Source organism: Lepidochelys kempii, chromosome 4 (genome assembly GCF_965140285.1).
Source record: "Lepidochelys kempii isolate rLepKem1 chromosome 4, rLepKem1.hap1, whole genome shotgun sequence".
Lineage (NCBI taxonomy): Eukaryota > Metazoa > Chordata > Testudines > Cheloniidae > Lepidochelys > Lepidochelys kempii.
In genome coordinates this window covers 94365553-94389903 of record NC_136383.1, presented here as the reverse complement: position 1 = coordinate 94389903, position 24351 = coordinate 94365553, and positions in this window count along the sequence as shown.

The following is a 24351-nucleotide window of genomic DNA, read 5'->3' as shown; positions in this document are numbered from 1 at the left end:
TAGTGTAATTATTTAAAAAAAACACATTTTAAAGACAAAGGACTGTACATTTATTTAAAAAGCAATCAGTTTTCATTGCCTAAAAATAATAATGCAGATAGACTTGTTTACCTATGTTGTACAACACTTTGCATCTTAAAAGAAAGTAATCCTCAATGTACTGTAGTTTCTTGTTTGAAAGTGCAACTAAGTGCACAATTAAATCATACAGAAAATATGTTAAACCCTAATGCTGATTTGTATGGCTTGTGAAATAATGAACATGCTCTGTTCACAGCCTTGGCCATTATAATGTTATTACACAGTCATTAAATTGAAGCTGTTATTCCACTGCTAAAACAACTGATCAATATCCATTACCATTCACTGATGGTTGGAGCCAAAATGAGATTATATACTAAATGAGCCACAGACAAAGTAATGATCCCTCCACTTTGATATATATAAAGGCATTCCCTAAAGCAGATAATTTCCTTAAGAGAGAGTATAAATTATCTATCATGTACCCTAGCTAGGTGAATAAAAATGTGCTTTCATTATCTAGTATCTTATATAGCATTGTGTATTCTGATGTAAAAGCTAGCATACAACATCTTGAGTAAAATAAATAAGTTACAGAACCCCTACTTCATTGGTGTTATTTCTGGAGTTAACAGACTGATTTATTTATGTTCCACAGTTATGAGTCCTTTGTTCATACTGTGTCTGCAGCTTGCCTGCTGCTATCTGCTAGAGGCCAATGTGTCTTTTGGTGAGATAGGCTTAGAGATTTGCCCCCAAAAAAGAAGCTCTGAGCAGCTCATGTTCAAGTCTCTTTCACAGGACCAGATCTTTAGAGAGTCATAGAAATGTAGGGTTGGAAGGGAAGTCAGGAGGTCACTTAGTCCATCACCCTCCCTGTGCTGAGGCAGCATTAAGCATACCTAGACCACCCTGACAGGTGTTTCTGAAAAACCTGCAAGCACAACTTCCTTTTGTAACCTGTTCCAGGGCTTACCTATCCCTATAGTTAGAAAGTTTTTCCTAATATCTAAACTAAATCTCCCTTTGCTGCAAACTAAGCTGATTACACTTTGTTGTATCCTTGCTGGTCATGGAGAACAATTGATCACTGTCCTCTTTATAAGAATCTTTTACATCTTGATATCATGTCCCTCCCTGAGATTTCTCTTCTCTAGATTAAACATGCCCAATTCTTTCAACCTTTCTTCACAGGTCATACTTTCTAAACCTCTTATTTTGATTGATTTCCTCTGGACTTTCTCCAGTTTTTCAGCATCCTTCCTTAATTTGTGGCACCAAGAACTGAACACAGGACTCTAACGGAGGCCTCACTCAAACCAAGTAGGGCAGAAGAATTGCTTCCTGTGTCCTACATGACAATCTTGTTAATACACCCAAGAACAGCATTTCTCTTTTTCACACAGTGACTCATATTTGATTTGTTACACACTTATAAATGCCAGACACTTTCCTTCAGTATTGCTGTGTAGCCAGTTATTTCCCATTTTGTAGTTGTGCATTTGATTTTTCCTTCCTAAGTATAGCATTTCGCACTTGTCTTTTACTCAGTGTCTTGTTGATTTCAGACCAGTTTCAGTTTATCAAGATAATTTGAATTTTAATGCTCCAATGTGCTTGCAACCTGGGCCATTGTGGTGTTCTCCACAAATTTTATAAGCATATTGTATACGCTTTCATCCAAATAATAATTAATGCACTCCAATATATTACAACTGCAACACATTGTTGACTCTCATTCAATTTGTCATCCACTATCATCTCCAGATCCTTTTCAGCAATACCACCACCTAGCCTGTTATTCCCCATTTTGTAGGTGTGCATGTGATTTTTTTTTCCTTCTTAAGTTTAGTATTTTGCACTCGTCTTTTCCCCCTTGTTGATTTCAGACCAGTTCTCCAACTTATCAAGATAGCTTTGAATTCTAATCCTGTCCTCCAAAGTCCTAGCAACCCCTCCAGCTTGGTGTCAGCTGCAAATTTTATAAGCACACTCTCCACTCCATTATCCAAGTCATTAATGAAAATATTGACTAATACCAAGACCAGGACAGACCTATGTGGAACCCCTGACATTGAACCATTGAGAATTACTTTGAGTACTATCTTTCAACCACTTTTGCATCCACTGGTTTGCTTATGAAAAAAATCGCATGTGGGACTGTGTCAAAAGACTTACTAAAAATCAAGATATATCACATCTACACCATTGCTCCATCCACTAGGCCAGTAACCTTGTCAATGGAGGAGATTCATTTCATTTGGCATATTTTGTTCTTGACAAATCGATGATAGCTATTACTTATCACCCTATTATTCTCTAGGTGCTTACAAATTGTCTAATTTGTTCCAGTATCTTTCCAGGTATCAAAATTAGGCTGACTGGTCTAATTCCCTGGGTCCTCTTTGTTCCCCTTTTAACGATAGGGACTAAGTTTGCCCTTCTCCTATCCTCTGGGACCTTACCTATTTTCTAGGAGTTCTCAAAAGATAATTACTAATGGTTCTGAGATTGCTTCAGCTAGCTCCTTAAGTATGCTATGGTGTATTTCATCAGAATACACCTAAATATTCTTTAACCTGTTTTTCCCTTTTTTCGGCTTGTGTACCTCCCCCAGTTAATATTAATTGAACCTAGCTCCATTACAAGTCAATATGACCACAACAGAAAGTTTGGTTTGAATCCTTGTATGTGGAACACATTAGCTAACTAAGGAATTCAACAGAAAAAAATATTGACTATAGAATTCAATCTGAGTTAATATTAAAAATAAGAAAATAGCAAATATTATAAACTAAGAACTTCTGTGCAATTTATACAAAGTATACTTCGTTTCTTAACCAGGAATTTGACATAGTTTTGACAGCCCAAAGGCATATGTAGGGTAAAAATAAATAAATCCATAGTTATGAAAAGACCACTAGAGTTTCTTCAGTAACATTATATTCAGCTACTTCTAGTGTAAAGTACATATCCCAGTATGACAGCATTGACAGCAGAACGGTCAGAAGATTTAGTGGGATAGTATGATTTTCTCGCTCTCCCTGATCAAACTGAGAGCTGAGTTGTCTTAGCAAATCTGTAAAGCGGTTTTGAATGTTGACAGAAGAAGGGCATGCGAGGAGGGGCCCGGCTCATGAAAGTTATTTTATCTTTTGGAAATTAAAATGCTTGATGAGTCTAGTTTTGCATTCAGTAACATTGTTGTTTGTAGGGTGTCCTTTGGTCTTAGTTTTGTTTGTTATAAGGCCATATGAATATACTAATTACATCTTAGCTACAGAGATCTAATACTTGGAGGCAGTAGCAAAACTAGACATTGCTATTTATAGCTACTGCTTTAATCAATAATGCATTACAGATGCATTGCTTATGGTATGTCAATACAAACACACATTGGATAACTTTCTACTGTACACACACACTGTGGTTACTCACTTTCAAGTGCCTAGAACTATCCCCTGGGAAGAGAAGCCATTGAAAAATCTTGCTATTTAATTGAATCCACATTAGAACAACTTATAGCAGCTACTGACATTCAACAAGTTCTGAATGGTAGAAAGGAAATGAGACTTTTTATACAGATCATAAGAATAATTTAACCAAAACATTAAGGAAGTTGAAATATAGGTCTAACTTTTGCCATCATTTAATTTTTTGCATTCCTGTTGACTTTGACTGGGTGTGTGTGCAACTGAGATCAGATTTTGACCCTTTTAAAAAAAAGGGGGGGGGGTAAAACTGAGTTTTCTAGAGATACTAGATCTTATTCTCTATTAAGGGTTTTCCCAGGGATAGGGTAGATTCTCCAACACTTGGAGTATTTGTATCAACATTACAAGTCTTTGTAAAAGACATGTTCAACTGTAAATTATTGGACTTGATGTAGGAATCACTTGATGAAATCCTGGGGCTTTTATTATGCTGGAAGACAGACTTGATATCCATATTCTGGCTTTGAAATCTATGACTAGCTCCCTTGTAGTATCATATACACATTAAGCAACAGCATCTTGTAACCTTTTGTACTAGAGCTCTCAGGGGGGTCATGGGTAGTGCATCTAGTATCACCTGTCAGTGGGAGGGCCTTTCAGCCCAGTTCCTCATCCAAGGATGAGTTTAGCTTCACCTCGGGTTTGCACTTGCCAGTCTCACTCCCACTCTGATAAGAAATGTGGCTGATGCCCCTCCTGCAGCAGGGGCAGTTGGTAGGGGAGCACCAGCCCTCCTGCTCTACCAGGCTCCAACTCAAGGTCCTATGAGAGTCAACAGCATCCAGCACCCCAGAGTACCCTGGGAACTACCCTCCCTGAGTCACTTACTACCATCTGTCTCTCCCCACAGCTCCAAGTCCAATATAAGGTAACAAAGAAGAAAGAAAAGACAAGTAAACCTTCCACCCCAACTGGGCTCAGTGTGCAGTCCTATTCCCCACAGGGAAAGGGCTTCAGCACCCTTGTTAAGGAGCCCTCAGGATCAGAAGCATTGACTTTCCAAAGTGTCAGGAAGTACTCGACCCCCAGCTCAGCCCTAGACCCCATCTCCCCTCCCCACCTTCCCCCAAGGCCCCACCCTACACCACCTCTTCCCACCCCCACCCCAACTCTTCCCACTCAGTTCCACCCACTTTCCCAAGCGCACCTCATCCTTGCTCCTTCTCCCTCTGCCCCAGAGCCTCCTGAATGCTGCAGAACAGCTGGTCGTAGCAGACAGGAGGCACAAGGAGGTAGTGGGAAGCACTGGTTTTGGGGGCCTGCTGGTGGGCAAGAGGCACTGGGGGTAGAGGTGGTTCTGATAGGGGAGTTGTCAATAGATGCTCAGCATCTATCATTTTTTCCCTGTGGGTGCTACAGCACTGAAGCACCCACAGAGTTGGCATCTATGCTCAGGATAGATCTGTCTTCCTCCCCAGTTCCCCCTTCTGAGCTGAGTTCCCTTTTAAGCTTCCTCTCCAGTTGGAGCATGCTCTGAAGGGGAGGAGCTACCTGGGCTGATTATTGTCCTTTATCCCTTTAAGGCTTGGTACATCCCATCACAACTTTCATTATTTTAATGTAATTTCACTACAGAGATACACAAGGTGGGTGAGAATATGTTTTTGGACCAAATTCTGTTGGCGAGAGACAAGCTTTTGAGTTTACACTGAACTCCTCTTCAGGTCTGTTCCACCTTGTATTAGCATAAGTAGTTACATATTTCAAGGGACCATTCAGGTGAAATTACTGGTTAACACCTCCCTAGTAGAAGGGGAAAAGATGACATGCATCCCTCAGGCTTGTTGCGGTTTTCCTTTCTTCACCACTTATGACTGTAGAGGTGTTAACTAGCCACTTCACTTTGAATGGTCCCTTGAAATGTGTTTTGCTAAACAATCTGTATTTAGCTGTGACATTCTAAGACATTTTCCAGAGGTGAAGAACTCTGTATATGCTCAAAAGCTTGTCTCTCTCACCAACAGAACTTGGTCCAATGACAGATATTACCTCACCCATCTTGTCTCTAATATTCTGTGATCAACGCCACTACAATAACACTGCATTAAAAACAACAAGTACCTGGGCTATTGTTTTCTTCCATTCAAAGGCTTCCCAAAGCTGCTCCATTACTATATGTTTACATGTTACAGACAATGTTCTGCTCTGATTTTTACTCTCCAAGGTGATTTTTCCTATTTAATTCATATAAGATGCAAAAGCTATACTGTCTATTTTATACTATTCCATTGACTTCCAGTGCCTTAATGTTACTTCCAGCCACCCCGTTCAAGTGTGATATTATCTTTTTTACCCAAACACACACCAATTAAATGACAAATGATTCTGATACCTGAATGGTTTCAGAGGAACAGCCCTGTTAGTCTGTATTTGCAAAAAGAGAAGGAGTACTTGTGGCACCTTAGAGACTAACATTTATTTGAGTATAAGCCACTGTATTTTCCACTGAAAAGTGAGCTCACAAAAGCTTATGATCAAATAAATGTTAGTCTCTAAGGTGCCACAAGTCCTCCTTTTCTTTTTGCGAATACAGACTAACACGGCTGCTACTCTGAAACCTGTCAAGATCTATTGAAATAAAAATTTAGAAGTATTTTTTTCTACACTATTTTGACTAAAAAGTTTGATTCTTAATTGCTTTCCACACCTGTTACAAATAATGTAATGTATATTGATTGGCTACTGATTGCAGCTCCATCAGGTCAATATTTTAATGTTAGGGTGGGCTGTAATTCTCTGAACAAATAAGTGCGTTTCTCCTAGTTTTTGGTCCTGCTGTCTTCACAAAATTGTCCATTATTTATACTGTAGTTTCCTGTTATATACATGCAGTATGTTGAATCTCTACAGCACTTTAGTTTATAAGGGGAAAAAACAGATGCTATATCATTAAATCTGGGTCTTCTTGCCTTCTGAACACATCATTGATGTGTGTAGTGTTGTCTGTGGGATATCACCAAGTGATTGATGGTATTTTTTTCCTATTAAGTACTGTGTTCTAAGTGCTTAGAATGAGATTTGTTCTTCTAATGAGTTTACTGGAGTATGAACATCAACGTGGAGGGTACTTATTTATACAGATTTTAGTTACAAGGATCCAATCCTGCTCCTGTTAAAGTCAATGACAAAACTCCCATTGACTTCAATAGGAGAAAATTTAGACTGAAAAGAAATACTGGACAAAGGAACATATGGCATGAAGATTGAATGGATCAGATACTTATCTCACAGCAGCTTTATACTGGTATAACTCTGACATTAATGGAGTTACTCCTGATTTAAACTATCACAATAATATCTGCCATCTTTAGACTAAATTAAAGGTTCACAAGGCACACATGATCCTGATCCTGCAATTCTTATTCATCCAGATAGGCCTACTAACTTCAGGGGGATTACCTCTTTGAGTTAATGGATTGAGGATCAGACTCTTAACAGTACCTTTTTACTGTTATTCTTTGTCATTGGCTTAATTATAGTTGAAGATCATGTTATTTATGAATATAGATTCTCCACATTTGGGAAACTGGACATTCATTTCTTTGGCCCTAAATAAAAGGGTGTTGTAGAGTGCTGAGTAAATCCTAGAGGCTATAAGTACCCAGAACGTCCATTAAAGTCAGCACCTTGAAAGACTAAGCCCTGTATAAATTTTATAGTAATTAATAACCTGAGAAATAAAGTCACTTAATTTAGAAGCCACATTTTCAATTCAATTACTTCTCTGCCACATCTTGTTCCATTTACTTTCCTCAGCATCCTGCATAACAAAGGTACAGCTTCTATACTAAATAGTACAGTATATTGGATTGTTTTGTTATTTGTTTACATGAAACTTGTTAAGAAGAAAGATGAGCACTCCATAATCTATGTTTACTCAGGGAATGTTTAATTACAAAGAGAGAGACTGAATGCAGGTTACATTGAACAAGTGGAATTACATTAAACCCTATGGACGTCTGTCCATGTGGCTCAGTGGTTCCAACCTAATTCCTTATGTTCCATTCCACTGACGTCCCCTCAGAAACAGTCTCTCCAGGGTACATGGGCCCTCTGACTCCAGTTCCACTGATCATGATGTGCCTCCCTATTTTATAAACACTAACATTAAAAACAAATAATTGGCACTGAGAGCTCCACCTAGTGTCTCTTTGGCCAGAGGTTGCTACCACCATAGCTAAATTGGAGTCTAATATTTACCACAGCCTCAGCTGGTTACATAGTTTAAGACAGTTTGGTCTCCTCAACAGGTGATCACACCAGGAGGAAGTGACTTCTCTGTCTCCCTGTTTCTTGTTTCCAAGTCTAGCAAGCTAGCTCTCTGAGGAATCTCCTCCCTTCCTGTGAGATTGCCCCCTGGATGATTCTCTGTCTCTCCATTCTATGATGATCTCTGTAGGCTCTGTCTGAGTGTTGTCAGCTGGCTCATAAGTGTCTCCTATTCCTTCAGATCACTTGTTCAGTTACCACATAGGATTTAGATGGCACTGCACCCCTCAGGGCTACTTTAATCCACTTCTTCGGGTCTCTGACTGGATTCTCACAGAATTAACTGTCTCCAATGCCAATATATTCTTGGCTGACTTAAACTCTAGTGCCTGCTCTCTCTCTCATTTAGCTATTTCCTCAGTGCAATCCCCACATTCTTCTGGCTGCAACAGGTCTCCCCTTATTGGTGCCAAGGGTTTGGTCTTTTGCCTGGACTGGCATGCAACCTGTGACAGTGTATTCATGTGTGCCAAAAATTCTAACAAGGTGGCTAAACCAGAAGAATCAGCCTACTGTAATAGTCCCATTGTCATTGACTACAGTATCCAGAATACCATATCATGAAATGGGTCTTTGGTTTTACCAACCACTAACTTGTTTCATGTATCAAGCAGATTATCAACCTCTCAAAATTTTGAATAGTCTACTGTAATCAAATTTCACTTTTCACTGATGGTAAATAGTTTGCTCCCACTGTTTCACATGGTTGAGTGGGAAGCTCATGTGGTAACAGTTTCTTTCTGCTGGTGGTTACCACATGACTAGCATGAGTCACACCCTTATATCAAGGAGCAGAGTTGTGTGTTCATAACTGGCCAATAAACACTCTTAAACCTGTCTCAAACAGCTGTCAGTGCCCAGGTGTGAGGCATGTATTTTTTGCATGATATCCTTATGTAATGAGGTGGGCCAACAACATTGTCCTCAAAATAGGATTTCACCCTGCACAATCAACTCATCTTTAATTTGAAAATATAGTTCTGCTCCTAGCAGTATTTGGCTTCTTGTCACCCTGCTATTATCACTCTCTTCACTGCCTGTAATTGGATGTCTTTTTCCGTAGCCACTTTGATTTTCCATTAGCTTCACTGTGGAATGTGGGAAGATAGTGCAGCAAATTAAGAGATTCAATGTCCTGATCCCCTTCCCCCAACTTGCTGATGCCCTGCTCAGGGTGTCGGCTAGCACCGATAATAGTCATGGACAATATCTGATCTCTACCTGGTAGCTCTGGAGGTGCATCAACATGTGCTGCAAAACACCTTCATATGAATAGGCCATTCCACAAGCTAGACCACCAGTTCCTCGGACCAGTCCAGATTTGTCAGCAAATCAACCCTGTCACTTTCAGATTGCAGCTCCCTCAATCCCTAGAGAGCATCCTATTTTCCATGCATCTCTCCTGAAGCCTTATACAGAAGACCCCTTTCCTGATGTAATCAATTACTTCATTCCATCATTCATTTATTGAGTGATGTTATGATTTATGACATGAGATGTTCATTAATCTATTCAATATAGAGTGATTATATAAATTGTAGGATTACAGCAGTATAGGATTGATCAGTAGTCAGAAGGGATAAGTAAGTAGGGCTGATAAGGAAAGAGGCTTGACCTTTTCAAGCACATGTAAATATGACTATACCTAATACCCTGTGCATTATAGAAGAGCGTGCTTGGATTGGGAAAAGTAACCAAACTTTAGGGAAATCCCAGCAGGAGCTCTCTCTCTATTGATGATCAGGGCACGCACAGGGATTTAAGTGTGACTACTTTCTGAGAGGCACTTTAAACATGAGCCTCCCCACTGCCATCCAGTGCCCCTGGGCCCCACTGCCGCCTCCATCCACCAGGCCCCTGCTGCCTCCCTGGTCTTCCCATCCATTCCCACAGTGCCCCGAGGCTCCCCAGCCTCTGCTCCCCATTGTCATGAGCTCTTTTCTGTGCACCCCAGGTGGGCTCCAAACACTCAGTGGAGGCTGTGGGTGAGGAAAGTATGGCACTCAGCCAGCTTCCCTGTGCCACCTCTGGCAGAGCTGTGCTGCCAGCCTGGCTTCCCTGCTTCCTATGGTGCCATCTAGTGGGGCTCAAGAGGAGCACTAGCTGAAGTGCCTTTCCCGGACATGTCCCTTCAGCTATGCTCAGCCTGACTCCCACCATGACAGAAAGTGTATGCCCCAGTCCCCTATGTTATATATAAAAAATAAATAATTGACCATACAACTTCCCTTTTTGCTTTTTTCACTGAAGCTATAGAAATCTGACACTGCACCCTGATGAAATCCCTGGCTTTTAGGACTGAATTCCCCAAAAGGAACCTGGGGTGCTTACTGTCCACCAGCACAAACTTCAGTCAGTACCATCTGTTTTTTGGGTTAGTTACCATGAGGCCACATTTTCCGATGGCCTATTTTACACTTATTGTACATTATTAGACTGTGCCTGCTGTTTGTAATGGATGTGTCTGAGTCCAATTCACCCCAAAGAATCACACTGCAGGAGGCCCTGCTATCCACACAGTGTTTCCCTATTGACATTTTGTCAATACCAACCTCTGTGCATGCAACATGTTGTTTTGCCATCCTGACAGCCTGAACTTATGTTCTCAGACTCAACAAGAGAGTAATGATATCACCAGTCTGATGTGCCATCTCCCCTCCTGTACTAATCTGACTGAATATTTTAGAGATTTTTTTCCTCTGCTCTTGTACACCCCGCTACAGTGGTTCAGCTTGCCCCATTCCTCCCAATGCTGTCCTGGTGAGGGGCTCTTTTCCTTTACTTGCTCATGCAGTCTTCTACAGAAAAAAAAAGTATGGAACCCTGGATACCTATTCTCCTTTGCTGTTGTCTCACTGCATGTAATTCTTGTAGCATTGTGCATCCTAGAGTTTTCATCCTTTTGCTATAGGCTTCTGCAGCCAGTCTATGTATGAATCTAATGTGAAATTGCCCTCCTCAAGCAACTGCTTCTGCAGGTGGTTCTCTCAAGTGCCACATGCTATCCTGTCAAGACCACAAAATTGCATGTAGCAACCAGTGTGCATAAATCAGTAACAGGAGCCTATCCTCTGTTCTTTGGATTAGTCTTTAACAAAAAAACAGTGTCATACCACAATTTTGTTCCACTTTGGGGAGCAATAGTTCCCCAGGCCTCCCAGGGTGGCTGTGAGGCAGTGGTGAACTTCAGGCTGTTGTAGACTTCTCTGCCTTTTCCTCTGAAATAAAATAGGAGTTTACTTTCCTGCTGTTGTAATCCTTCTGCGTGGCCATGCATCTATATGCACTCCCAGACCTGGCACATCTGTAGACTTATAGGTTTTCAGACACTTCTAAAGGTCTATGGGAACATTTCCCCATTCCCCTGCTTGTTGGGAAAGGGCAGCCAATCAGGTGGCAAAGCAGCCAACCAATGTCTGGTCTCTTTCTGTGTAGCAAGTAAAACTCCTGACCACCCCCACCCCCCAGTTATAAGTAGCTGCTCCCTGCTCCTTAGCTTAGCAGAGAAGGTAAGGTGTCTCTCTTCCCCCTGGAAATCTCTGCGTCTTGTCAGTGAGGTCCAAGTTAGGGGCTGTAGCTCCCAGAATCCCCAACCTTCCTAATGTAGGTGGCTACTGCCCCTTACGTGCCTCTGTTTCATATGCACCCCCTTTTTCTCCATGCCATTCCCTTATATATCCCTACCTAATTTGCTGTCCCCATCCCCCATAAGCTTCCCCATCCCTCATCATACTATAACCCTCTGGTTCCCCCCATGGGCTGGCCCTTCCACCAATGTGCTGCCTCTGTCTTCCATGAGATGATGTTCCCCCTTTTCACAAGTATCTTTTTACTCCTCCAGCTGGTTTCCAGGGGTATCCAGCTCCTTCCACACTTATCTTCCAGTTTCTAGAGCTGAAGCTCCTAAGGGAGACTATGACAAGAAGTGTGCAAAAGAAATAAGTCTATCCATAGACTCTTGGGTCTAAAGAGACCCCATCTTCTATCTAAGGTACTTATATGGCCCCCATTTCCACAGTAAAGATTGTGAGGTGCTCTGATAATGCATTTATCCTCACCTGTGGGGTATGGAAGTGTTATCCCCATTTTACAGATAGAGAACTGAGGCACATAGAAGCTGACTTACCCAAGGTCACACTGGAAGTTCACAGCAGAGAAGGAAACCATCAAGTTGTCTCAAGTCCCAGGCTAACACCCTAACCATGTAACAGTCTTTTTTCCTTAGGTTTGTGTCTGTTTGGGAGGTATTACAAAACCAAGGACTCAAAGCCACATATTCCAACTAAGTCAAATGACTGCATATGATGGGGTATCCACCCCACACAGGACTGGAGGTGGCTAAGGTGGCCAAGTAGGCCTATTAACGCCACAGGCTTCACCTGGAGGAAGAGCCAGGGAGCAGGGAATTGATTGCAAGCAGACTTAGCTGGGAAGGAAGAAGTGGGGCCTATACAGCCAGGAAGCTTGCAACTAAGACAGCAGCAGTCACTCTAGGACTGACAGGGAATTGAAGGACTTTGCTCCAGAAGGGGAAACTGAGTGACCTAGCCGGAGGGCTGAGTCACAAAGAGGATGCCGTGGTTCCTGGGACAAGAGAGGAGTTGCAGACCAGAGTGAGAGATGGGGCTGACAGCATGTGACCCCAGGAAGGGGCATTGACCTCAAAGAGCTAGTCGCCAGAGTGACCAGGAGGAGGCACCACACAAGCAGTGAGTGGAGCACCCTATGACACTGCAGTACTGCAAATTCAACTGTAATAAAATACAAAACATCTTCCCTTCCCTCCTTTTACCCAATTCCTTGTAAAGCCACCACAAGTGCCAGAAATTAAAGTAAAATGAAACCACTAACATTCCCTGTCATATAGTAGCTACCACCTGCCTTTATTTCCCCTTCAGCAAGGCCCCTTTAAAATCTCACCTCATTTCCAGTTCAAAATCCTTTAAGTCACTCTGCCAGCCTGGCAAGAGTTTGTCAAAAACTGAACTCTAACATACCAAAACAAATGAAGTTTTTCCACCAGTTCCATGTCCACACAAGATATACGTACACAGTGTCTTAAACCCAGAGACTCACTGCCACAGGTTATGTCAACACTGCAATTAAAACACAGCAGCTAAGCAGTGTCAGCTGATGCAGGGCTTGGACTAGAGAGCCATTTAACTGTGGTATAGACATTCAGGCTCAGGCTCTGGCACTCTCAGGGGGGTCCCCAGAACTTGGGCTCCAGTCCAAACTGGAATATCTACACAGCAATTAAACAACCCCTCAGCCCAAGCCTCATGAGCCTGAGTCAGCTGACACAGGCCAGCTGCAGGTTTTTCATTGCAGTGCAGACATACCATTAATGCCCCATTGTACAGACTCAGGCTCACAGGGCTTATGCTACAGTGCTCAGAACAGCAGTGTAGACATTCAGGCTTGAGCTGGAGCTTAGGCTCTGAAGCCTGCAAGGAAAGGAGTGGGTTTCAGAGCCCAGGCTACATATAGAATCATAGAATATCAGGGTTGGAAGGGACCCCAGAAGGTCATCTAGTCCAACCCCCTGCTCAAAGCAGGACCAATTCCCAGTTAAATCATCCCAGCCAGGGCTTTGTCAAGCCTGACCTTAAAAACCTCTAAGGAAGGAGATTCTACCACCTCCCTAGGTAACGCATTCCAGTGTTTCACCACCCTCTTAGTGAAAAAGTTTTTCCTAATATCCAATCTAAACCTCCCCCACTGCAACTTGAGACCATTACTCCTCATTCTGTCATCTGCTACCATTGAGAACAGTCTAGAGCCATCCTCTTTGGAACCCCCTTTCAGGTAGTTGAAAGCAGCTATCAAATCCCCCCTCATTCTTCTCTTCTACAGGCTAAACAATCCCAGCTCCCTCAGCCTCTCCTCATAACTCATGTGTTCCAGTCCCCTAATCATTTTTGTTGCCCTTCGCTGGACTCGCTCCAATTTATCCACATCCTTCTTGTCCACTTATCCAGCTTCTCGTCCACTGTCACCCCTAGGTCCTTTTCCGCAGAACTGCTGCCTAGCCATTCAGTCCCTAGTCTGTAGCTGTGCATTGGGTTCTTCCGTCCTAAGTGCAGGACCCTGCACTTATCCTTATTGAACCTCATCAGATTTCTTTTGGCCCAATCCTCCAATTTGTCTAGGTCTTTCTGTATCCTATCCCTGCCCTCCAGCGTATCTACCACTCCTCCCAGTTTAGTATCATCCGCAAATTTGCTGAGAGTGCAATCCACACCATCCTCCAGATCATTTATGAAGATATTGAACAATACCAGCCCCAGGACCGACCCTTGGGTCTAGACATCATCTAGACTGCTGTTTTAACTCCACATAGCACAAGCCCTTGTCTGTAGACCCAGCCTCTGAGACTCACTGCTGCAGGCTTTAAAACACAGTGTAGACATACTCACATTCTCCTGTTTCCTGGGCCTCAATAGGGTACCACCAGACCTCCTCTAGCAATCCCAACTACTTTTCTTGAGAACACCCCTCTCTACAGCTTCCTGCTTCCTTTTATAGCAGAATCACCTGATTCCCGTCAGCTAGGGCTCATCTTATAATCAGGGCTGGCTTAACCCCAGCCTGTTCAGTCCAAGCCCAAGGCACCCTGTTACAGTCCCAATCCCCATTAAAAAGGGGCAGGGGGAGAAAAAAATAATCACCATCAGACAATTAAATAATAGCTATAGAAACCTAAAAGAAGTAGGCTCCAGGCAGCAGCAGCAGGGGTTGGTGTTCTTCACTGCTGTCACCCAGAAGCAATAGGCAGCCCTGGTAGCAGATGTTTCTTTAAAGTGCCAGTTTCCCCCATGAGTTAATGTTACCTTTTTCTCTCTCTCCCTGGGGTCTAGATGAAAAGACATTTGGTGATAGTTTGTGATAACCAGTTTGGTAAGTGATATAAAGAAAATGTCCTCCAGATTCCTAGCTGTGAAAACATTAAAACTAAAAGTGTTGAATCTAAAAGCTTATTGAAAGAAAGAAAGAAAGAAAGAAAGAAAGAAAGAAAGAAAGAAAGAAAGAAAGAAAGAAAGAAAGAAAATGTTTAAACAGCAGCTTCATAAGCTGCACCAACTACATCAGGAATACTGAAAATGCACCATGCCACTTTTGTCCCTTGAATCTTTCTAGAGCCGATGGATTTTTAACCTTCGCTCCTGATCCATTGTGCACAAAACTGATAAAAGTAAATCTACTAGCACAAGCCTGTAAAGGCAGTCTACTTTATTGACATGGTAATGGCCCCAATTCACATTAGATTACCGCTGCTGTAATGTCAGAGCTATTCAAAAAAATCAGTGGTACTCCCAGTAGCAGTGTATGTCTCTGCTTGCAAACGCACGGCTGCTAGTCTTTAAAGAAAATGTGTTGTAAAACTGCTGATGAAGGCATGTTCTTTTGATGATTCACCTCTTGAGTCCTAGACTCTTTGATTTGTCCACTTCATTAAAAAATGGAAGACTAAAGCTGTCTAGGAGCACACATTGTTATATTCACAAACCTAATTATGAAAAAAGTATTTACTAGGGAGATTTGTCACTCAGGTCACACTGGAGCAGACTTAGACCCTGTAATGTAAAAGGGGCAGATTTGGTCTCTGGTAGCCCTCCACTGACTGTATGAACAAAAGGTTGCATGTAACTCTTTGATCTTTCAAAGCCTGCCTGGGAGCAGCTTGGTCCCAGATGACTCTCACCTCCTCCTCCTCCTCCTCCTCTCCCATCCCCACAGCAGTACCCCCCACAAATGGATCCCCCCTCTACTCTTTCACTAATGGGGGGGGGGTGTATAAGAACAAGATTTCTAGGAGCCATCAGGGAGAAGAGTCACTTGCCATCAGGAGGCAGAAGGACAGAAAAGGGTACAACCTTTAGAAGGGGAGGGAGCAGAAGACCCCAATATCAAATAGGGAAACTTTCAGCAAAGTAGAAAATACGAATGACTGATACATTTTGGTCATCATAGAAAATGATTGATACATTTAGAGAATCGGCCACTGTAGAAAATGAAAAAATATATGTACAAAGAAAAATATTGTATATATTTTCTCCTGTCCCCTTTTATTACTTCCTGGCTTCCTTAGATACCTCGATACTACAGGGACTGAGACTTTGGAAATATCTAAGACAGAGATTAGATAGTAATTGGCACAGAAACTTGTTCTCCTGGAACCCCATGTGGCTATCCACACGGAGTCATAGGTACCTCCAGTGGCCCTCAAAACACAATGGCCACCAGACTCTCCATGGGAGTATTTCCATAGCAACCCTGGAGCTTTAACTGGGCTCTTGCTCTTCGGCTTCTTCTCATCATTATTTTGTAGGGGAAACAATGTCATCCTGAGCAGCTGCTGCTGCTGCCACGGTGACATCCCATTTCACTTCCTGACAGAAAGGTTCAAAAGACGCCTTTACTGAGGACCAAAGTGTCTTCTGTTGTTCTCTGGGCACCAGTGTTGGCACAAGACTTTGGTGCTATTACCTTTTCAGTTACATCCATAGAATCCTAGGATTAAAAGGAGGAAATTGTATCTGTTCCCTGCTCCTACTTCTATGTGTATATATTTAAAGCAACTTCTCCCTTAGGTTCAGATCAGGATAGTGAGGAGTCCTGCATGATTTGTCCATGACCTTATGGCTATACATGAGGATCTGGCCTCCTCTCCCTCATCCTCTGAACTGCTACTTTTGAGACAAAAGGAAAGATCATGCTTTGTCTCTCACTTGGACACGGCACAAAGGCCAGCATTTGGTTCTGCCTCGGACTGTGTGAGCCAGTTTCCAGGGAGTCAGCCCATGCATCATACTTATCATACAGTATCATTTGTATATAGTATCCTATGCCTATGCTGGAGGTGCTTCTGATTCAAATACATATGCATGTCTGATCTAAAAAGGGTGGTGAGTTAATGTCCTCTATGTACATACAAGCGCAAGTATATACAATATATACCAGATAACTGGTCTCTTATGCTGGTTGTGGTTATATGCAGCTGTGACAAATCACTCCCCATCTGGGAGGCTGGTAGTAATAGCTATTCTGGGTTCTTGAGTGTTGAGTGTAGACCTGGTTGGTTGCCCTGCCCTTTGAATATCTTTGGGCCCTAGAAGCTGTTATTTTTTAGTGCATCTCTTCATGTCTCAGCAACATTTCCTCAGGTCAGCTGCTAACCTATTGTTTCCTCCAACTGCATCAATTTTCTTGGCCTTGCTGTTCTAGATGGTCTCTTTTTTGCAAGTGTTTTTTTTTTTATATATTTTTGCCTGCTTCTTCAAACACTGTGATTAAACATTTGTTACTAGTATATTGAGTTCTGCACCAGTAAAGCTAGGCTTTCTTTTTCCAGTAGACATATTTGATGGAAATGAGGACCCAACAGTCAGGATATATTCAACACGTTGTGCAAGTAGCTTCAGATCCTTATGGTGATGTGACTTAGAAATGTGGGGCAATTGGCCTTGCAGGTATTATTTCCACCTATATCAACTGAAAATATGGCTATGATTTGTACCTGCCTAGGAACTATGGGGAAAATGTTGCCACTTTTATGTATAGTGTTTGTGTACAGGTTGGTCAGAACAAGAAAGTATTCTGCTTATTTGGAATGTAAACACCTTTTTGGCATGCTTTAATGTAAAAGTAAATGCAAAGAACATCCTACCTTTTAAAGGCTCAAATACAAAAAGTTTTTCTTCAAGCAAACTTCAAACTCACCACAAATTATATGGTGTAGTTTTGCCATCAGCTACCTCCAAAGCTAAGGTCTAAAGTGTAGCTCACTTCAGCCAGGCTCCGAAGAGGAAGAAGTAAAGCTCCCTGGGTTCTTCTCTAAAGTGGAAGCATTTTTAGTAGTCTCAGAGCCAGACTCAATTTACTTCTCTGATTCTCATTTCCAGACTCAACCCCCCAAATCTTCCCCCTACACTAGTTCTCAGAGTAATGTGTACTGCACTCACATTTTGCCAAGTATGCCTGCATTTTATTGCATGTCTTGTGAAACTTTTTCAGAATACTTTTGCCTGCTCTTTTTGCTATGAAAATTGATAGCACTATACCACGTGCACTGTTTCCCTGTAATGCGCCCCTGTTTACACTGTAGTGATGCATGTTTGGAAAAAAACAAAACTCCAGTTTTAACTCAACAAAGACCTTCCATTTGCCTCCACTGTCAAAAACCTGCTCATCATCCTGTTAGGCTTTGAGCTGTCCTTTTCTTCCCATGTCTCCATTGTTTGCCATTCTTCCTATTACCAGCTCTCTTCATCTGACCTATTCTGAAATCCATATTCAGCCCTTCATTTCTTCTCTTCTTAACTATTGCTACTCTCTCAACTATGGCTTCCCAAAATCTCAAAATCTGTTGTTTTTTTTTGTCTCTCGCATGAACAGAAAGCATATGTGCTTCTTATACACACAATAAAGCATGACCACATCACCTCCTTCTCAGATACCTCTACTGGCTTTCATTCATTTTAAGAAAAAATGCAAAAATTGTGTTCTTTTTTTTTAAAAAAAAAAAACTCTCTCCAGAGTCTATTTTACAGACAACGGGGCTCTTCTTGTTGTCTGGATGAACTGTATATAACGCACTTAGGGGGTGCATATGAACACAAGCAAAAGTGGCATAAAGCTCATCTTTGCCTTTCTCTAATCCTGGGGTTTCTGTATGTAAGCCTGGTACCCCAGAGTAATTTAGAGCAGCCTGTGAGCTGCTTTAACCTACCCCAGCAACTAATGGCCCTCCAGGGGCTGAAATTCCAGTGAGGGGTAAGCACAACATAGAAGTATTCCAGCCATACTCCCTTTTCTCCAGCTAGCCCCCCTATCCCAGCAATAGGAGAGACAATCAACATTTATAGACCCCTATGCTGGCTACAATAGGATACACCTTTATGACCCAAGTACCTCTTGATGTTAGCTGGAGGAGGGCACAGGGGGCATGTGGGTAGCGTGGTTTGAGAGACTTCTCCAGACAGGAGGTGGAAGTTACTTGTCTCCCTAACTGACCCTTTTATGTCTTACAATACAAGTTTATTAGCATATAGAGTCAAATACTAATGAAGAGCCTGTAGGGAATGAGAAGGAAAATTAACAGGAAGAGGTAAACAGTGGGGAGGGAGAGGGAACCATGTTTTACAGGTGGAGATCAAAGGTCTGAGCTGATGTGTATGGGGGTGCATGAAGACACCCTGGCATCCTTCACCTAAGGGAGAAAAGTTACCAGCAGGCTTGATCTCATGAAAGGAGGATCTCACCCATATGCTGTGAGAAGGACTTTGGGGTGGGCAGCACATTATTAGAGAGGAGGGCATCATGTTAGTTAAGTTTAAGCTCTAGAATGTGTATTATTTTATCTTACGTGTAATTCTTTGTTCCCAGTATTTCTGTTTTCTGTCATTTCAATCTCTGTTCTTTGTTAAATAAACTGACATTTCTTTATAGAGAAAGCAGATACAAGTGCTGCGGGTTAAGGGGAGCTGAGTTCTAGGGTATAACTGGTAAACTGTGGTAGACTGTTTCTTTGGGATCCGTGGGTCTGATAATTCTATGAGTGTCCAGTGGATAAGGGGCTGAGCACTTCAAGGAGATAATTGTGGGTCAGAGTATATCTATCACTTAGCAGAAGGGGGGCAGCCGTGCCTGTGTGGCCGAGACGGGAGTGCTTATGTTGTCTGTGGCACAAGTGTCAGGGAGCTGACTCCTGGCAGGCCCAGACAAGGCTCCCTCACACACAGGTGGAAGTGAGGTGCCTCACAAAACTGGGTACCATAGAATATCAGGGGTGGAAGGAACCTCAGAAGGTCATCTAGTCCAACCCCCTGCTCAAAGCAGGACCAATCCCCAATTAAATCATCCCAGCCAGAGCTTTGTCAACCCTCAGGGAGCATCACACCCTGGCAACGGGTTTATCCTGCCATGGCCAGATATGCCAGCTCTATGTCCAGAATATACTGATATATTATAGGCAGAGCTGTAGATCTCAAATCACTATACAAAGGAGGTAAGCATTATTATCTGCCCCCTCCTCCCCCCCCCCCCCCACGTACATCCTGTATATTGAATGAGACAGACATGCTGTGGGAAAATAGTCTGTGATCATGTAATTAAAGACTGTAACATACAAAGGGAATGAATTAAACAGGCAATTTTAATTCAGGCATTTCCTAACTCTTGAGTGCTTGTCTTTGCAACCCTAATAATGTTCTTTTAATGTCGTGTGTGTGTGTGCACGCATTTATGTATGTAATATTATATAGGCTACGCTTTTCTCATGTGTCCTCTTTAACAAGTGGGTTTTTCAGAGGTTTCGGAGTGGAACTTTAAACTGTTATTTTTATTTTACATTATTTATTTACAATATGTTTGCTTTTACTAAAGGTTATACCTTAAGGTGTCAAGTGAATAGATTGCAGTGGGACAACTATATTTAACACACACCACCAGCTTTTAAGGTTTTAGAGTCTTCTTCCAATATTGCATTTGTATCCCTTATTTACCTTCATTCTGCAAGGAAAGTCTTGTTATACTGTATCGCAGTACTTTGCTATACTATGTCATATGACTCACAATTACTCTATACTAAGAAAATATATGATCAAAAATTGCAGAGAAAGTTTTTCCAAGAGAATTCTCTATTATTTTATAACAATAGTGAAAATGTGTACATGGTAGAATAAGTGTGATAAATGAAGGAGATTCAGATTTAAGATTGCCAGTCAATGGTTACTTCACCCTCTGTGGACACTGCAGAGCTGTCAGCTATACATAATGGTAGATAAAATAAAAGCCTCAATATCTAGGTACAATAATGTTACACCTTATTACACGTGATTTAACAGTGGTATTTAAAAAGGGGCAGCCATGAATTTGAGATGGCATTATTTTTGTGGTTCCAAATCTGAATGGATGGACTTTATTTCTGCTACTGACATAATCATGGAACTGAAACTTTTTTAATTCTTGCTTGCTCTTATTACACTCACACACAATTTACTTTGCCAGGATGCACATGATATGTTAGACTCAATCCTTCAAACACTTAAGCATGTGCAGAATTTCATTTAACGGGACTATTCATGTGAGTAAAGTTACACACGAGCCTAAGTGTTTGTAGGATTAAGAGCTGGTCCTATAAATCTACCAGACACTGACATTTTCCTGAATAAACACAGTTGCAATGTGATTTTGTTTCTGCAAGATACAGGGAGTTTGAACAGAAGTTGAAGTCAGTGAAAAAAAACAAAGAAGCAAAACTCAATGAATGGGCTATCATGGCATTGTTGGGACATGTATGGTGGAACAAGAAAGTAGACTGAAAAGAAGTAATAAGTAAGTAAGAAAAGTAATAAGAGCAGAAGATAACCATCTATCGAGCACCTCAATCTAGTTGCTCTAACACCAGGTATTCTTGAGCTTGAGAAGTGGGCAACTGAGAATAGATTGAGGACAGACAACAGTCCAGTCAAGACCAAGAGAAAAACATTGAACGGAAGACAGAAGCAAAAAGAAGAGGAAACAACGCCAATATGTGACTATCTGGGACATATATAGGCCAGGAAAAGAGAGCGTGATAGTATGCTGCCACCCAGTAGTGGCTACGGTATGTCTTGTTTAATCAGTGACTAAGGGAGAGACAGGCAAACAGCCTATAAATATTTTAAGCATATAAGTAACATAGAGGGGAATCATTGCGTGAGGTACACCGGAGTAAATGGAGGAGCAACAGGTTGACAGTAGGGAGGGAGAAATTTAGACTGAATATCAGGAGAAATCTAATAATGAGAAAGAAAGAGCTTGGGAACAGAGAGGAAGGATGGTGTTACGGTTAAGGCCCTGGAGTGGGACTCAGGAGATATGGGTTCAGTTTAAATCTAAATTCCTTGGACTTCTTTATGTATATGAAAGTAGAAAATGATACCAGTCAATGTTTATGAGAAAACTGTTAATGTTCAGGACAAAGGGTACAAGATTAGCTATTTGACTCTCATTAACACTAATTAGAGTCTGACAGTTATGGCCCCTTGTTGTACTGAACAGTTCCCCATTTTGCACTGTACAATTTCAGTTTAGTTAAAGGTGAGTGCTGTGCAGGTAAAAAAACTGAAACCAGCTAAAAACCTCTTATGTTAACTGGAAAAATCTAAAGCTTTCTAAATGGACTGTTCTAAATAAAACTAAAAATAAATAATCTTTCTGCCCCCTAAAACTTCTAAGTTTCACCCTAAAACAAAGTTATAAATCCCTCATTTTTCATCCAGTAATGGCCACCAAAGCTCATCTGGAAGTCATGCTGCAGTAATTCAATATTTGTTTGAGGGGAGGAAATTTTTACATAGGACACTTTTTCAATCTAAAAAAATACTCCTAACGAACTCTCGGCCCTGTGTAAACAGGAAGGATCTTATTTTAATCTTTTATGTGTTAGTTTGGCACTTTAGGAAAAAATAAAAAGATCACCCAGGGGCCAAGAAGGTCTGTAAAAGCCCTTGGGTTTTAAATGCTCAGTGATGCAATCAGAACAATTTTCTGACATCCTAAGCAAATGATTTAGTGGGTTTCTAGGGGCTCCTAGGGCCTGCTGCCTTCCTTTGTCTCTTTCTGCTGTTCCCTCTCATTGGCCACGCTGACTTTTATATTATTTCATCTTATTTTGTCTCTGTCTTTTAATAAATGTGATTTTTGCCTTGTGTCACCAATATCTTGTAGTATGTTTTGCTTTGTCTCAGCAATCAAGGAGAAAATTTGTTGTACTTTTTACAAATGATTGCTTCTTGGTGCAGCTACTCCTGGAACACACAAAAGGAGAGGCAATTCTTGATGTAATCCTAAATAGCTCACAGGATCTAATCCAAGAGGTGAATATTGCTGAACCACTCAATAATAGTAACCATAATATAATTACACTTAACACCCTTGGGCAGTGGGGGGAATACCAAAGAAGCCCATCATAGTAGCATTTACAGTAGTACACAAAAATAAGGAAGCCAGTTAAACAGAAATTAAAAGGAACAGTCAGAAGAGTGAAATGCCTTCAAGATGCATGAAAACTATTTTTAACAATATACCATAATAGAGGCTCAAATTAAGTGTATACCCCAAATAAAAAAATAAGTAAGAGGACAAAAAAAATGCCACCAGGGATAAGCAACAGAGTAAAAGAGGCAGTTAGAGGCAAAAAGGCATCCTTTAAAAAACTGGAAGTCAAATCCTACTGAGGAAAACAGAAAGAAGCATAAACTCTGGCAAGTCAAGTATAAACATATAAGTAGGCAGGCCAAATAAGAATTTGAAGAGCAACTACATAAAGACACAAAAACTAACAGCAAAAACATGTTTAAGTACATCAGAAGCAGGAAGCCTGTCAAACAATCTGTGAGACCACTGGACGATAAAGGTGCTAATGGACCTCACAAGGAAGACAAGACCAGTGTGGAGAAGGTAAATTAATTCTTTGCATCGGTCTTCATTGCAGAGGATGTGAGGGAGATTCCAACACCTGAGCCATTCTATTTGGATGACAAATCTGAAGAATTGTCCCAGATTGAGGTTTCAGTAGAGGAGGTGTTGGAACAAATTGATAAATTAAATACAGAGTGACCTAGCTGGAGGGCTGAGTCATGAAGAGCATCTGGCGGTTCCTGAGGTTGAGAGAGGGGCCGCAGACTGGACGGAGAGTCAGAGCAGTGGTGTGCAAACCACAGACGGGGGCGGGGAGACATTGGCCTTGAGCTAATCCCCAAAGTGAGCAGCAGGAGGCGCCAGCCCAGTGATGAGAGGTGCACTCCGTGACGGTATGGCACAGTTTCCATATAAGGAGATAATAAAAAGACTGGGATCGTTCAGCTTGGAAAAGAGACGACTAAAGGGGGAAATGATAGAAGTCTATAAAATCATGAATGATGTGGAGAAAGGAACACACAAGTGTTATTTACCCCTTCACCTGACACAAGAACCAGGGGTCAATGAAATTAATAGGCAGCAGGTTTAACATAAACCTAAGGAAGTGCTTCTTCACACAATGCACAGTTAACCTGTGGAACTCATTGCCAAGTATAACTGGGTTCAAAAAATAATTAGATAAGTTCATGGAGGATAGGCCCATCAATGGCTATTAGGTGTGCTCTGGGTGTCCCTAAACCTGTGACTCACAGATGTTGGGGCTGGATGACAGGGGATGGATCACTTGATAATTGCCCTGTTCTGTTCATTCCCTCAGAAGCATCTGGCATTGGCCACTGTCAGAAGACAGGAGACTGGGCTAAACAGACCATTGGTCTGACCCACATGGCCATTCTTATGTTTTTAAACATTTGTAATTAAGGAAACCACAAGTACTCAAATATAAATAGTTTTAAATCTGGTACACCCTGGAAATAACTATCTACAGGGCAGATATTCTCCAGCTACAGTGTAAGATAGGACATTCAAAGTTCAGACTTTCTTATATCACAGCAGATGAGGTATTATCAATAATATTTGATGGATCCAACTGACAAAATCCATTAATAAATCTTTCTCTGTACACCCAAAGGTAACAATACATTCTGATCAGCTGCAT